Source organism: Odontesthes bonariensis, chromosome 13 (assembly GCF_027942865.1).
Source record: "Odontesthes bonariensis isolate fOdoBon6 chromosome 13, fOdoBon6.hap1, whole genome shotgun sequence".
Taxonomy (NCBI): domain Eukaryota; kingdom Metazoa; phylum Chordata; class Actinopteri; order Atheriniformes; family Atherinopsidae; genus Odontesthes; species Odontesthes bonariensis.
In genome coordinates, this window is record NC_134518.1 from 9,931,019 (window position 1) to 9,947,921 (window position 16,903).

Below are 16,903 nucleotides of genomic sequence, written 5' to 3' on the forward strand. Positions count from 1 at the left end.
CTTTGTGTTCATTAGCTTTCTTTTTGTAAGTGCATCATCTTCTTCTTTTTATTATTATTCCTATGCTCCCCCTGGATATCTTCTTTTTGGCGTTATGCTCACATTTGTAAACTGTTATTTTGTTGATTTACTAATAAAGTTTAAAAAAAAAAAAAAAATGCCAAATAGATTTTATCTCGTAAATGATCCCACTAATAATGCACTGATTGTTACCAAACTTCTGCCGTAGTACACATAGGCTCTTAACTCACAAAACGAGGCATTAGAAAGTTTGTAAGTTTACCGGGAGTTTATTTACCGCTGCTAATGCTCCTATTGCTAACGCAGGCTAATGCTAACGCTGCGTCGACGTCACTTCCGGTAACTCCCGGAATATGACTAATTGCATTGCTTGCACACCAAAGGAGATGTTATGTTATCTGACATGTTATCTGTCATCTGTATTCATAGTGTTGTTGTATGTGTGTTATAAAATCCTTTGTACTGTGTGTCTTGATTTCTTTTTGTTTGTATGGACCTTGAGTCTGAAGCTATAGCTTCTTGAATCTTGACACATTCCGCTTGCCGTAGTTCAAGAAGTTGCAGCGCACATTTGAAAACGTGAGGCGCTAGAGAGCAAATTCATTCAACTTTGCAAAATAAAATTGCACCACTAGATGGGGGAAGAAATTACATAGTGTCCCTTTAAGGCTCGCCACAGGGATATTTTTTCGAAGGTAAGTTACAAATGCTGTTAACATAATCGATAAATTTCATAGTAAGCTAATACATTAGTACGTTTTCCACATATTCCTGGCGCAAATGGGCTGCTAACTTCAGGCTAAAGTTTGCTTTTGTTACGCTAATGTCAATTCATTATGTGTGTGTTACTTTAGCAGCATGTTTACATTCAGTGACGGTGTGGTTATCTCTTTGTGTGTACGTTCTGTCAGCACGTAACTTGATATGTTAAACAGGTCGAGTTACTGTTATACGTAGAGTCTGCTAGCTTTAGCCTAAAAGCCACAAGTGACGTTGTGCAGCCCTAACCAGGACCTGTGCGTTTAGTGCGCTTACAGTAAAGTTGGGACACACGCACAGTACAAAATGAAAAATCAGAAAGCTTTAGTACAGGTCAGTTAATAAGCTATGTATTTTTGTTCTGCTTGTTTGATAGTTAAGACAATACTATTTTCTTAACACGGTAGACTATACTTATTTTTTCTTTTTTTTTTTGACTAAAAAAAGACTAAAACCTTTTTGACTTTTCGTCGACTAAAACTGGACTAAAACTATCACATATAGAAGTGACTAAAATGTGACTAAAACTAATAAGCATTTTAGTCCAAAAGACTACGACTAAGACTAAATCTAAGATGGTTGTCAAAAACAACACTGGCTAAAGGAGGGGGTGATGTAGCACAGGGGTAAAGATGATCCTCTTCGAGCTTTTTTAAAAACAAAATAAGCTGTTACTGATAAGAAATGATTGGCAATGATTTGGAACTATTTTTCCTTGTAGCACAAGAATGTATATTTCAGTTTAGTGCTAATTTAAGGAACGATGACATTCATTTCAATTTTGTGATCAAATTTTTCTTTATTCAAGAAATTTTTATACAAAAGGAGAAAAGAAAATGAGAACATGTCATAAAATGAAAAGCAAGTACATTAGCAAGTAGTAAATAAGGTAATCACCAAGATCAAATAAACAGTAAACAATAGTGAAATCCTTGGAAATTATCAACAACTTAAACTAAATCCGAAATCATATAAATAAACCCTCCCCTCCCTAAAAAAGGAAGAACGTGGAATATCAAATTGTGTGCACACATCTTGAGGAGTGCAAACCCATGTCTCCAAAAATATCTCCCAACGTACGAATTCCCCTCTCCCACCAGTGATGATAATGTATGGGGCGACCACCTATCAACAGTTTGGAGTTATCAAATATAGGTGAACGAGGATGCCACTCAGAGGGGAACCTACTCATCTTCTCTATAGCCCTCCAGACAGCAATCATCTGACAGACTACTGGGCTGTACGTTTCTCTGCGTTGTGCTAAAGGCACGTTAGAATACAGGAAGTCTCGAAGAGAGTATGGATGTACAAAACTCTCTTCTACAGCCTGCCAAGACACTGCAGCACTAGGCTCAAACCAGGTTATTAAAGGGGAAGTGCGGTATTTTCAACATTAAGCCTCTTTTCTGAGTCGTATGCAATGTTTTAGAACCCCCCTCACCGCTTTGTTGATGTTTACTACTGTCTCCGGTATTTGCCTAATTTTGATTCATCTCAACCTGCTTCAGAATGGCAAGTCATATGCATGTCTTAAAAGGTCCGTAAAAGCACAATAAACGTCCGTTTTCAAAATAATCAACTCACCGGAGTGGATACTGGTGTGCACTGGTAATCCATATCAAATTTCGTAGCGAAAAGTTGCTTCTGTCGTGTTTTATTTGACATTTTGTACTGGATGTTCATTGATATTACTCCGCCACCGCTAAGAAAATAGTGCGAGCATGAACGAGCTGCCAAATAAAACACGATTTGAGATTTTCACCCAAAGAAAGAGGCAAAAGAGGTCAGTGTTTGAGTTGCTGTAAAAGTGATGGTCTGATCTCAGAGACAAAGCTTTCTAGTATAGGTGTCACACGTGGGGGGGGGGGGGGTGGGGGTGGGGGGGGGTTCCAATATTAAATAGCAACCAGTAACACCAGCAAGGATTCCACTGCTGAGAAATGAAAGGCACTAAAATCATGGGATTCACAATTAACATTTATTGGAGATTAAATTAAGACTAAAAAAAAAAAAAACAATAAAATGTGTCAATCAGAAATAATAAAAAGTCATGTTAAAACCATTAAAAAAATAAAAATAAAAGAGGATAAAAGAAATTTAGGAGGCCAAGATGGATAAAATGTAGCAGTAAAAGTTGGAGTAGGAGTTGTCTTGGTTCTGTGTACTCGGCTGATGTCCTCACACAGCGTGATCACGGCCCGCCACTGTACCTCAAAGCATAAGGAGGAGTACTCAGCTGTCCAGCAACAATAGGGACAGTAAAAACATTCAATGAGCAAGAGAAGGAGAAAGTACTTTCCTTTACCACTTGAACACAGGTCGCTGTGTTAAGACTTTGTCGTCGTCACCTCGCCGCCGTCCTGGGCTGAAACCCCTGCTCATATCCGCGTAGCCGACGGCAGGCTCCAGTTTCACCCAGTTGGCCCCAGCAAGGTGTGGTCGTCTTCCTTTCACTCCATTCTCCTTGTCATTCCCATGGTCCTGCTGTCGTTCCGTGCTGCTGTCCTTCCTCGTATCGGCTCCCCTTGCTGTTGTCCTTCCTTTCGTTTCTTGTTTGTTCCCCTGTGCCAGTTACCCCCGGTTCCCCCTTTACCAGTCCCACTGTCCGTCCTGCATGCCGTTCTCTTCATCTTCCCCGGTTCCCCCGGTTCCCCCGGTTCCCCCGGTTCCCCCGGTTCCCCCGGTTCCCCCGGTTCCCCCGGTTCCCCCGGTTCCGGGCCCTACAGGCCGTTCCTTCCCTTCTTCCTCTGTTCTCCTCCTGTGTTCAACCTCCCACCTTATATCCAGTCTGTGAGCACACCTGATGTCCATTTCTAATCACTGGTGCTCCTCTGCACAAGCCAGTGAGACAGGGTGAGGGTGTGGCAGATCAAACGCTTTCAGTCAATTTATAAAAGTCCAACAGAAATAAAGGCATGCCAAGTGTTCATCACACATCATGCAACACAAAATAATCTTAAAAGTCGGATGCTGCATGCTTTAAAACATTCTAAAATACATTATAAAAACACAATAAAAAGCCTTGATCCACCTGTTGACATAGGGAGCATGTGTCCATGAAGATAGAAATGTCCTGTGAGGTTTTTTCAAAGGTACTGAAAGAGGGGACATCTAAGTCATTATGTCTTTTACATCGTTGAAGAACTTAATTGGTAGTTTTCCTCTTTAAAAATCATAAGATTCTCTCCTCCCAAAAAGACTCTTGAGCTGTTGAAAACTTAAAATAGCACCACACAACACAGCAAATGGAGAGCATTAATGCTTCATGATCCACCAGTTGGAATGTTGGCAGTGTGAGACAAGAAAGTGTGTGCCAATTGGAGAGAAAGAGATGAAAGACATACAGGTGCTTTGGTTCCTTACGTGTCTGTTCCCATCTCAGCTGACAAATCAGCACAGATGGCCTTAATAACGCTCTGAGAGAAATCTGGAAGGAAAATGAACCAAGGAGGCGCAGTAAAAACAATAATAAGGAGAAAGAAAAAAACAAAAAACAAAATCTGTAATCTGTAATCTGTCACATGCTTAAAGGAGTACTACAACACTGTAGTTATCTCAAGATGTCTTAGAGAAACCTGGAGTTACATGTGTTTTACTACATATACATACATACATACTTTGTGCAGGATCATACTGATGGCCACCAATAACAAGATTTATCCTTTTTTTAAATTTAAGACTTTTTAGACATACAAGTGACATATCTCTGTGGATGGCTACATCTGACAGACTGTTTTTTCAAGAAGGAAATATCATCTTCCCAATGGGTTTCCATTTAATTAATTCTCAGATGAGGTATCATACTGATATGTATCCTACTAAACATATTCTGGCAGTTTGGTTAATGTCGAACTGTCATGAATGAATTCTGAAACAGTGCTCAGTGGACATTAAAATTAACATTGTGGATATTGCTTAATGACAGCAATCAGCAACATTCTTAAAAACTCATAGATATTCATGTTTTTGAGAGGACCAACTTAATTGAGCTACACGGCACCCTGATAAACTACACTCATTCAAATTAAAAGTCTCCCTTTTTCTTTTAAACCTTTTTTAGCATTTCCAAAAAAAGATAGAATATTATGAGCAGCTTGCCTGCTGACAATAGCCAGGGACTGGGGAATGGGTGTGGACCTACATCAGAGACTCACCTTCCCACCTGAGGTCGCACAGACCAACCTGCGTCCTGACCAACATGGTCCAACTCCTGCCGCTATGGGGTGGAAGGTTAAGGTGTGTCCAGTGGAGGTGGGCTGCAGGGGATTTGTGACGAGGTCCACCACAAGGCTCCTCAAGGTTGTAGGCATTAGAGGGCAGGCCCAGCGAAAAGTCATTAAAGATCTCGCCACCACTGCTGAAAGAAGCAGTCACTGGCTGTGGCTGAAGCGGAAGGATGCTGTACGGCTCCGTTAATGACCTTTTCACACCATGTGGTCTGATCAGCTGGCGGGGGGCTTCCTCGGCTGAGGGTGTGTTGTGATGAAGGGCCGAAACACCCAGTGAAGCCGGGGTACACAACTGATGATGTGTCGCATAGGTGAACAACATCATGGTCATTTGAAAGCCACCTCATCAAGAGGCTGTGGATGTCATTGCCAACTCAAAGCAAGTGTTGACCTAGATTGTAATACCCAGTCCGTTTAGTTTACTGAGCAAAATCTTCCACCATTGCTATGGTTAAGGATTTATGCTACTTTAAAAAAAAAAAAAATTTTGTTTACTTAATTTATTCTGACGACGTTTGTTGCTATCTTGTTGTTTTTACGTGTGTCATGGTACCGTACATTCTACGTCTGGCTGGAAACCAAATTTAGGGCAGTTTCAGGCCCGCAAAATGTGCACGGGAAAGGTCGGTGTACTTCAAAATGAGTCCGAAGCACATAGTTTTGAGGTTCACAAACTTCTATATCGGTGCTTGAAGTAGAAGTACATTTACTTTTGTTTTGTTTCTACTTTTTGAAAAAGTAGAAAGTAGAAGTACTGATTAGTACTTTTCAAGTATACAAGTAAAAGTAACATTACTTCATTATTTCCGACCTCTGCTGGGAGCATGCAATGTTTTTCTTTTGTAATCTTCAGGACAGTTTAGCCTCCTTTTTAGTTTCTTAGTGTAGCAGAAAAGTTAATAAAGATCTAAGGGGCACCAGCTGAGTCAAGACACGAACTGAGCCACAGTCAACAAGCGTCTAATTCCCCTGCTAACGTGTGCTATAGAACCTCCCGCTCACTGTAGCTACAACAAATAAACAAGACTTCTTTTCAAAGGGATGCTCTGAAATCTGTTTCTCAGTCAGGACTACAATATAGGGTGAAGAAACAAAGAGCATGAGAAGGCGGCTTATGGGTGGACAGATGGAGCACAAAGATAGAGTGTTTTAAAGAGAGCTTCTGAGCTTGGGAGATTACAGCCCTAAAACCAGAAGAGGAGGGTCAGCAAAGAATCCCACAAAAGGTAAGGTAATAATACCGCTGAACCCTGAACTTTCAGCTGAGAGTCAAACAAACAAAGAGAGTATTCTACAGTAAGACAGATAATACTGCCAGGAGGAGGAACATAAGATGTGGTTAGATGGGGGTCTCTGTCTATCCCAGATCTGGTTTTAATAGAGAGATATTCAGTGAATAAAGATGGGCCAGAAAAAGGTTTTTGAACACACACTCACAGACATCAATACATTGTGCAAGAAGGATGAAAAGAAGCCTGTACAAATAGGATTTTCAATATTTTTTTCAATAATCTATTCGCTTGTATGTTTCCACTTTTGGGTTTTGTGTGTGTGTTGGTGGAGGGTTGCCAGTGAGAGTTGGCTCCCAGAAGGCGCACCGGACATGATCATCATCAGCGTGATGAGTTGATGAATGAAGAGAGAAAAAGCTGAGTGATGTCAGATTGCAGGCTTCTATTTAAGACTCTTAAGATTCTTACGCATTTTGTAAAGATATATCAGTCTGATGCATGAATCATTTGATAGATTGGTTCCATCTCAGCCATCTGATTCATTCGTTACTGTAGCCATCACTTGGACCACTGAGCTTCATTCAACACTGAGCTACCAATCTAATGTCAAATATGGAACTTGTTATTGTTTTGTTGTTGTTATTGTTTGTCCCCCGTCCTGCTTTTACCTGTTTGGATTTTTTCAGTGGAATTTCTAGATCTCCAGCACACGATTCTCACATCCCAGCTGCACACCCCCTCCCCCCACGCTGCTCAGTTTGGACTTCGACTCTTTCTTTTGGATTATCTAACCATCCCTTTTTCCATAAAGTTTTTGGGTTTTCATTCGTCGCTTGATGATTTGTTTTTGAATGGATTGGCTACGCGCATCTGTGATCGTCTTGCCTTCTTCTATTTGTTTGCTCCACACCAGTGTTCAGATATTTGACTCCTCCACAACTTGTGTCATATGTCGCACTTTTGTTCCAACAATTCTTGCCCTTCTGCATGCCTCTCACTTCTTCTCTTTTATCGTTCTTTTTTGTCCCTGAAGAGTCTTGTTTTGCTCCTGTGATTTAGACTTTGATAGAGAAATGATTGGTTTGTTTTTTCCTTTTTTTCTAGTTTGCGACACTGGCCATCTTCCACTGCTTGACCTCTGCCTACTACACAAACTAGTTTCTGAACTTTAATCTGCTTTCCATCTTGCTTTTTTGTCTTCCTTTTGCAAGAAAAAACTTTCTGATCTCACCTTACACAATTTTGTGTAGCTGGGCAGTGACAAAGGGTCCACAGAGTCTGTATAGAAGGCTGGTATGGCGATAGCACAAAGGATAGGCCAGGGATATTCACGGTTCCCCTGACCCACCTCCTGCTTCAGATTCTAGGGGAGCTAGCCCAATGCCATCTGTCCAAACTACTTCTCCTCAGACTTCAGAAACTGCTCTGAGCCAGCCAGTTCTAAAACCAGATCCTGCTCTGGAACCACCTTCCAGGAAACCCTTGAGCAGGAAGCATGGCTCAAGACTTGTTCATGGTAGCACATAGGTACACATAGGTCTGCATCGATCTCCCCCCGAACAGAGAGAAGGATTTTAGGTATTCAATCAATGCAGACAGACGTACATGCAATCTTCCAAAAAGCTAACAGTGCGCAGCCCCATGGAGACGATGCTACAAGTATGTCAAAAGCTGACTGGCGGAAGGTAAGCTTGAGACAGGAGGAGCCAACAACAACAAATGTTATCACAAAGAGGACAAAATGCCCGAAGAAATAAAGAAATAAAAATCATGGGGGATTATTTTCACACCAAGTTTTACTTTATCATAAAGCAGATCTTTGTTCACAATGACTTCTGACTTTTCCACAACAGAGCAAAAATAAATGACCAAAAACAGCAAATCAGTACAACCAAGAGCACCCCATTTTTCTGAGACCTTCCTAAATTGCATCTTTAACTGTTGCTTCATCTCTAATCCATCGTCAACTCTTGTTTTAACTTTTGTTCAAAATGTTCCTGTTGTGACCTGTGGTTCCTGAACCAGCCATTCTGCTCCATGGGTGAATGCAGTCTTTGGTGGGGGCATTTCTCCTCATTATGACAGAAATATAAAGATTTAGGACAACAGTAGCCAGAAAAGAACAGAAGAAGCTTTTAAAACAAGAACTAGAAGTTTGTAAGTCATCCAATGCAGGGGTGGAAGTGAAAAGAAAAGAACATATAACATATATAACATATAAATCTACAGGCTTTTTCTACATGTCGAACAAGCTTGTACTTGTAAATCACACATTAATGGCCTCCTCTCCTTCTGTGCTGGGTGAAGTAAGCCAAACATAAATTAAATGAGAGGTAGGGCACAATAACAAAAGGCCTCCTAAACAAAAGGCCTTTTCATATAGACTTGTTGAGAGTTTGACACATGAGCAGGTCAGTAACTAAAGTGTTTCCATGTGGTGGTACCAGCAAGATCAAATCTGTTATGGACAATATGTCTAGGACTCATATTCAGCCTATGCGTGGCATCAGCCGATATAGCCAGTGTATGGTTACATTGTTTCAAGACTGTAGGTATTATATAACGTATAAAGCCTTAAGGAGCAATTGTACAATTAAAACCAACTCCTCCTGTTTGACTTACTGTACAGTTAAACCAGGCAGATCAAATGAATAATTCTGACTGACTGCCAACTTTTGCAAAGTGTAAGTGTGTAGCTGCAGGCGCATGCTCAATATTGATGGGCGGATTATATCAATCTGTATTCACACACTGTAATGCACCTCGCAGGAAAAAAAAAGAAAGAGGAACTGAGTGGGAGGGTTGGGAAGGTGAAAGCATGTAAAGAGAAAAACAGGCAAAAAGGGAGAAAAAAACGACAGGGGGAGAAGCGAGAAGTAAGACACACAGAGGAGTGACAAAGAAAGAAAACAGTGAAAAGGAAAAGACAGCAGTAATGTTTCCACCAGGACCGTGTGTGTGAAGTGGAAGAAGAGTCTCAGCGAGGCAGTGAGAGAGGAGATGCATGGAAGAGCTGAAGGAAGGAGTGTAGAAGGGGATGGAGGAGCATTCCTGACTGCACGGTTAACAGAACAGGATGGGAAAGAGGAAAAGCGGCTAATCTGAAATCCAGATGCCTTAGGGACCAACAGAGGGTCAAACCAATCCACACACACACACACACACACGCAGATATATAAATATACACGCAGAAAGCACACCGTCTCCTCTCACTCTCTCTCCTCACAGACATCAGGACCTTGGTGCTTTTACAAGTCAGCAAATATCAACAGGACTAAAACATCAACTGGATACTTTTGAACTCCTGGTTCTCTTGTAAAACTTTACGTCCTGCAGTCAGAGTTTAAGGACTTTGTTTTTGGATTCTTTTTCTACTATGAGTTTATTTTCCCTCTTCTGGAGGAATTTCCAGGTGAGTCTTGTGGTTTTGATAATGAGAACCTTTAAAATACTCCCAGATGCAGCCGATGTTAGCTTTCAGGACTTTGTTTTCTGCTTGTTTTTATTTGTCATTTCCTGATTAAAAATGATCTTGTTTGCTATTTAGTTTGGATGAATTGACTGCAGTTTTCTAACAGGACTTTGAATCATGGCTGTTCGGTAACTACCCTCATTTAGCTGCATGTTTTATAACTTAAAGCTGTTTATTGAGAGTAAAAGGTCTCCCAAAGTCACAGATCTAGAGACATTTTTGCCTTAATAAGATAAAAGAATCCCATTTCACTTTGGAATCTACCTTCCTTCTCAGTATCTGACAGTATGTTAGTATTTCATCCATTTATCGACTGGTTTTTAAGTGAAATTAGCAGCACAGAACAGTATTTTTTTTGTGAGCAGCTATAGGAAAACTGTAGCTGAACTCATATGAATAATATGACACACATTCTCACCACCCACCAAATCTATTCCCATATGACTTTGTTCAAAGAGCATCTGAAATTTCAAATATTTATATTGCAATAATGTGTGCAAGACTTAAACTTGTGAGAGACAGTCTGTCATTGAGAAAGTTTATGTTCTCCGAGCAGATCGTTTGTCAAAGTGCATTCTGTCATGTTGTTACCAATGAGCACTTCAGGAAAACAGGCGCTCGGCATAAATACATCATTGTGTATTTATTAGACACACTGCTCTGTTTTAAGAGGCACCAGCTTTCAGCGATTAGAAGCAAGAAGTAAAAGAGAGCTTATGAGAAACAATAGCTGGTGTAATGCTGGAGCTAATTAGGATCCTCATAAACTAAATTCTACAAAGACTTGAAAATAGCTCAAAAGCCATTTGAGCTTCTTACAAACCATGATAGAATTCTGAGTTAATTACAGCCAACGCTTGGAAAGAAAATCGAAAAGGAATCTGCCCCTTGTGAAAGTTTCAGCAAAACTTTAGGAACTTTCTCATCATGTTTACTTATTCCAAGATCACACTGTGACACAAAAAGGGAGATAAAAGTTTCTTATAATAAAGATTTTTTGACTCTGTTTTATATGCTGGACAATTCCCCAGAGAAAGAGTTGGTACCTGATAACAAAACAGCTCCTTAAGTTGGGACAGATTTCTGAATGAGGCTGTATGGGCACCACATGATATTACAGACCTGCATGGAAAAACATGTGGGAATCATATTGTAGTCCTCTATTGACTTGTGTTACCTTGACCGGAGTAGTTGTGACTTGGCTGACTGTCAGCATAATGTTTTTGACATAAAGATGTACTGGCCACACTTCAACATTCTTTAAGGAATCCACCAGGTTTTTCAGATTGATTTGGCTTTTCACCATCAAAAAGTGGTGCATCATTGGCTGATAGTGCTGCTTGCTAGCATGTTAGCTATACATAAGGCCAATCAGCCTGGAGATCCTAAACACTTCATTCAAAAGTCAAACTAGATAAATTGCCAGGTGAGGTGCAAAACATCTGCTTTGTATGTTTCGTTGTTTGTTTGTTTTTTAATCTCCATCATCTAAAATGTAATTGCACTTCTAGTTTCTTATAAAAAAAAATGGACAGTGACAATCTTATTATCAAATGAACATTTGAATCAGCTATGCAGATTTAATGTTTCATTGAATATACATTGAAAAAAATGTCTTCTGGTATCAGTCTTCCTATAGGGCATTCACTGAAAGTGTTTAACAAGGACATATAGAAAGAAATAAAAGAGTGGATGGATTTATTTTGGCAGTGCTTAGAAAAAGCAGACTGCGTGCCAGGAGGCATATGATTTTGATAAGCAGGATGTTGGACAGATTTGTGCTCTGGCTCTTTTAGTCGAAGGGAAGCACTTTATCTGCCAGGTGAACTCCTGAGAGGAGTGTTGCTTGTTTTCAAAGCTCAGGGACACCTTTTTTCTCTCTCCTTGCATCTCCTCAGCTGTTTCATTTTACTGTTTTTGTTCTTTTCATCCTCTTGCTTCTCCCCCTTTGTTTTTGCACTCTTCATTGCATTGCCTTTTCTTGCTTTTTCCAAAGTGCGAACAACGAGAGCGGAGCAGAGACGCAGCTTTCACCTGTGATCACAAAATCTTTAATACCAGAGACTGACGCTGAATGGACACCTTTATTGCACTATAAAACAAGTACAGGAGTTGTGCCGCAACAGGCTTATACTTTACCTACCTGGCCCTTAGGATTTAATCATGATTCAGTGTTGCAACACAGCTGTGTACAGCAGCTAATAAACTACACCAACTGTCTTTTCAACAAGTCATTTAAAACAGAGCGGATAACTAAATTCACATGGACAGTACTGGACCTTCGTTGTTGGCCAAATTCAGTTTGGTAAATTCTGCAGAAACATGCTTTTTTAATATGATCTTCGCCACTTTACAGACCCGAAGGCTCGGGTTCAAGGTATTGTGCCATAAAGTTGTTCTCTTCTACTCCGATATAGCCAGTGTATGGTTACATTGTTTCAAGACTGTAGGTATTATATAACGTATAAAGCCTTAAGGAGCAATTGTACAATTAAAACCAACTCCTCCTGTTTGACTTACTGTACATTTAAACCAGGCAGATCAAATGAATAATTCTGACTGACTGCCAAGTTTTGCAAAGTGTAAGTGTGTAGCTGCAGGCGCATGCTCAATATTGATGGGCGGATTATATCAATCTGTATTCACACACTGTAATGCACCTCGCAGGAAAAAAAAAGAAAGAGGAACTGAGTGGGAACTCCTCCATGACTGCAACTGTGATTTGAAACGACTCCAGAGCTCCTGTTTTGGACTTGACCTTTGACCTCTGCCCTCCCTGTGGACGACACAAGAGACGACTGTTTCCCTCTGTGGACCAAAATGACTGTTTTCATGTTTGCCAAAGCACATCTTAACTAACAGTGTTATATTCATTTATTATGAGTTCTTGAAGTTTATAATATAGAAGTCATCGTTTGTGTTGATGGATATGGTACAACTGAGAGAAAGTCACGGATGGGCACAGATTTACATACACTACATAAAGTTTTATGTAGTGTTGTAGAGCGATATTTGATTTACAACATGTTCTCACCTTAAAAAAAGGAAATTTAGGCTTTTCCTCACCAGGTGTGTGTAGCCGTACTGTTGGCATTTGTTCGTGTGACATGTAAGTTTAAATATCCAACGTATAATTCCGAATATTGTTTGTATTGTTCGAACTGCATCTTCTAGCAAATTTTCTTTATCTAAAACTATATAGTGAGCGAGTGAATGAGTGAAGAAGTGGATAAACCAAACACAGCCATTGTAAGCTACAGCTAACTTTTAGCAAGGAGGTAGCAGCTAATGAACAACAAAAGTTTATCAGGAATTAGTGGAAATCCAAACAGAAATAATTATATAAATAATTGTATTATTGTGTTACTCATAAAACAATTCGAGTTGTGCCAAACTGGAAATAATTTACAATTTGCCCAAACATTACGTAGCCACGTTTTTAGAAACCACAGTTACGTAGTTCCGTCAGTCAAAGAAACCCCGTGTCTTTGATAACACCTGACACATAGTGCTAGTTTGTGAAAAACATTCAGGTTATGTAAGCACTGTATTTAACAACTGAACGTTTTTGTTTTTTTCTCCGACTCTCAGCAAGAATTTATTTTTCTGAATGCAAGTGGCTTAGATGCATTAGATACTTGACCATCCTCCCACACCATAATACCTGTAAGCCATGTTCGTTCCTTAAATAAGCTGAAGTTGAGCATGTTTCCAAAAAGACATGTGACCCAGGAGTTTCTCATGTGTCATGAAAAAAAATTAAATAATAACACTATAAGGAATGTAGACATACAGTACATCATCGTGGTTTTCTGAAAACACACATAACATGGCAACGTATTTACCTGGCAGCGGGGTTTATTTCTAAGCAGACAACTTCTAATGCTATAATGATGTCACAAGTTCTTTTTTCAGGCAAAGGGTGAACTTTATACCAAGAAACAAATCAGCACGTTAGCAAGTCAATATTAACAAATCAACAGAGGAACCAAAGTGCAGTTTCACAAAAGTGTTAGCATTGGCTCTAGGTGGGATTTTGCGTAACGTCTTCACGATGCTAAACTTGTTTGTGTGACTGAGCAAAGTTCCCAAACAGCAATAACAAAGGCAATTAACTTAAAAAGAGGGGAGGTTAAAAACTTCAACGGAATTATAGCCCTTTATCATATGAGACATAAATTTATCAGGCAATATCATAACAATTACATTTACGCTTAAAAATGTGACAGTTGGCTTAGTCTGGGACAGAGGGTGGAACTGATTACAAATTGTTAAGGAAGTTTATTGCAATCCTACAAGTAAGATCACCTACGCTTTGTCCCCTGGATTCGTGTGCCACCGGTAAAGTTTGTGAGCAAGAAATCTTTTTATTTATTGTTGAAGTGGCAACAAGTCTGAAATTCAACAGTTTTTTTTTTATATATCATTTGTCGCAAAATAAATATAATCTTTCTGTTGAAAACTACTGAATCCATTTGGCTGCTGGAGCTGCTGCCTCCATTCAGGTTCATGTGCTTATCAGATCAGAAAGTCCAGACTTTGTGTATGTGTTTGTATCTGTGAGGAGGAGCCCAAATACTATCCAGAGAGCAAGATAATCCATGTGTTTTGGAATGATAACAACATCAAAATTATTGTTAAATTTGAGATCCTTCTGGTTTTCTTTCACACAACCCTCTGTCGCTCGCTCACACACATTCACACACACATGCAGCTGTTAGGTGAATTAACCTCCCAGTGGGGATGAAACACAGACTGAAGTGGAAACCAGAAACCCCAAACTGGCCTCTAATGACTTAAAAAATGTAAGTGTTGTTTGGTTCTACCTGTGAATTCTTCTCTTTCTCTTATTTTTCACGAATGAGACTTGAGTGTATCTGTTTCCGTGTGTGTGTGTGTGGAGGTATTTGTGGGGGTGTGAGAGCGAGGTTGTATGGAAATTGCAAGTAATACCCTCAACTGAGCATGTGAACATAACAACTGCCAAACCACCTGGCACTGTGGCAAACCTCAACTAAAGGTTGCTAATGTTAAGTAGTTATTTTCCACTCGACCTTCTATTGTATTGACTTTGTTTGAGCTACCGGAGGTTGACAATTAGGCAGATGATGTCTCAATTGTGTGTTGACAACTGCAAATGTATTCCTAGTTTTCAACATGATTTTCTTTTCAGAGTTCCTACAGGTAAGGCGTAGTGAAGACAGGTAAGACTTAAATGCTTTTTCTAAACTCTCTGACTTTTTTTTTTCTAGAATAAACCTCAAGGGCAAATAGTTTGGTATTAGAAGAGCTGCTGTCAGCGTTCCCAGTTGTGGAGATTTTTTCTCACAGCTCCGGCTTTCTTTCTCAGAGCTGCTAATGCTATTAATGTTGATTCTTTTTTTTTTTTCCTAATGTAATCTCCAGCTTGGCCTTATTGAAAGGCTTTATTAATGTGACGCATTTTGCTTTACATTACCATAATTCTTCTCTTTCATCGTGTCTAGTCAAACTTAAAATTGCATCTAAATCTAAGATGAGTTATACATTTGTCCTGTTACAAAAGTTTGCCAGGTAAGAGAAGTCAAAAGATCAAAGGCTGAATATGGATGTGTACTACTATGTGTCATACATTAATGTAAAGAGATTATTTAGTCACTTCATGTGAGTGTCTATTTTTTTGGAAGTGCATCTAACTTCCATTAGTCTTAATGAAATATTAAATAATGAAATATTACAGTGAAATCCTGAATATTGCATCTTTATATTTTTCAGTATTTCTATAGAACTGGATTTAATGTGACTTAGTATGATAATCACTCCCAGAATCATTTACCAGTTCTGCTGCTCTCTTCTAACTGTTTTGTTTAGTCTCACAGCACTAATCATTTACAGCATTTTCCACAAGAATGGGTGAGATTCTTGTCAGCATCAGATTCCAGACGTAATTTTGCATTTACAAGGAACCCGGATTGTTATTGGAGTGCTCGAGTTTCTGGTCATCTCAGCGCAGTTATACTGTGTGCTTACCTAAACTCAGAAAAGGTGTTTCTATTAGAATATAAGTAGCATTTCTAGATATCTGAAAACCCGGATAAGATTCTTACAGAATTAATGAACAATTCTGCATCTCAGAAATTGTTGGAGACCAGATAACATTTATAAGGAGAGATGCAAAAGTCAGGGGGAGCTTGTCCTCCAATGCTGGATGCATTGGTCTGTTTCAGAAGGATTTGCAATTGAACACAAACGTATGACAGAGTTATTGCTTATATCCACTTCCTTTAAGGGGCCAAAACTATCTATTCAGGTACACTTACTATCCTCATTCTTCATGTAGCATTTGTCCTCAGTAGATAAATGATCACAGGGAATTCTGAGGTTCAAGATAGTCAGTGTTTTTCCCATATACCGATAACCTCTGGCAACCATGTAGAAACACCCCTTTTGGAGGATGTTCACTGAACCCTTTTACAACGTTGTATTTATTGTAAAAAAAAAAAGTCACGAATACAACACAAACAGATTGACAGTTGAACATCTTGGCTTTGTTAAACATACCATAAAGATATTTATAAAAACCATAATGAATGCCTTTATTTTTCAGATCAAGTACAGGAACATTTGTGGAATGACTCCAGCATGATTATGGAATCATGTGCCAAACCTAAACAAATAAATAACTAAACCTGCTATTTCCCTCTCACATAACCAGCGGTGTTGTGTTGCCTGGAGAGATGGCCATACTCATTTCGACCAGTTCTTTTTGGGGCCTTTCTTGCAAAGGATTCATGCCTTGTGCCACAAAAAGTGACAGATAGTGAGAGCTTTGTCATTTTTAGTTGACCCAAAAATTGCCCGCAGTATATGCACATCGTCACGTCTTAGTTGCTTTCGAACAGGGAGTATGCATCATTAAAAAATGAGTGCCCTAAATCTCATGTCCTAACCGAACAAACTGATTAAACGAAGGCGACTGGTATCAGACAGTTAGAGGCAGAGAAAGTCAGGTAATGTCTGTATCTTCTGAGGAAAACAACGATTGACTTGCGTATTTCTTTGAGTTTTCTGTCCTGCGACGATGATTTCTTGCTTGGTCAGCCTGTATGTTTTCTCTTTTACGACTTTCCCATTTTGTTTGTACTTACTTCAAAATTAGTCAAAACCAACCTCTTTTCATTGTTTCGACTGTCAACTCCAACATTTTTGTT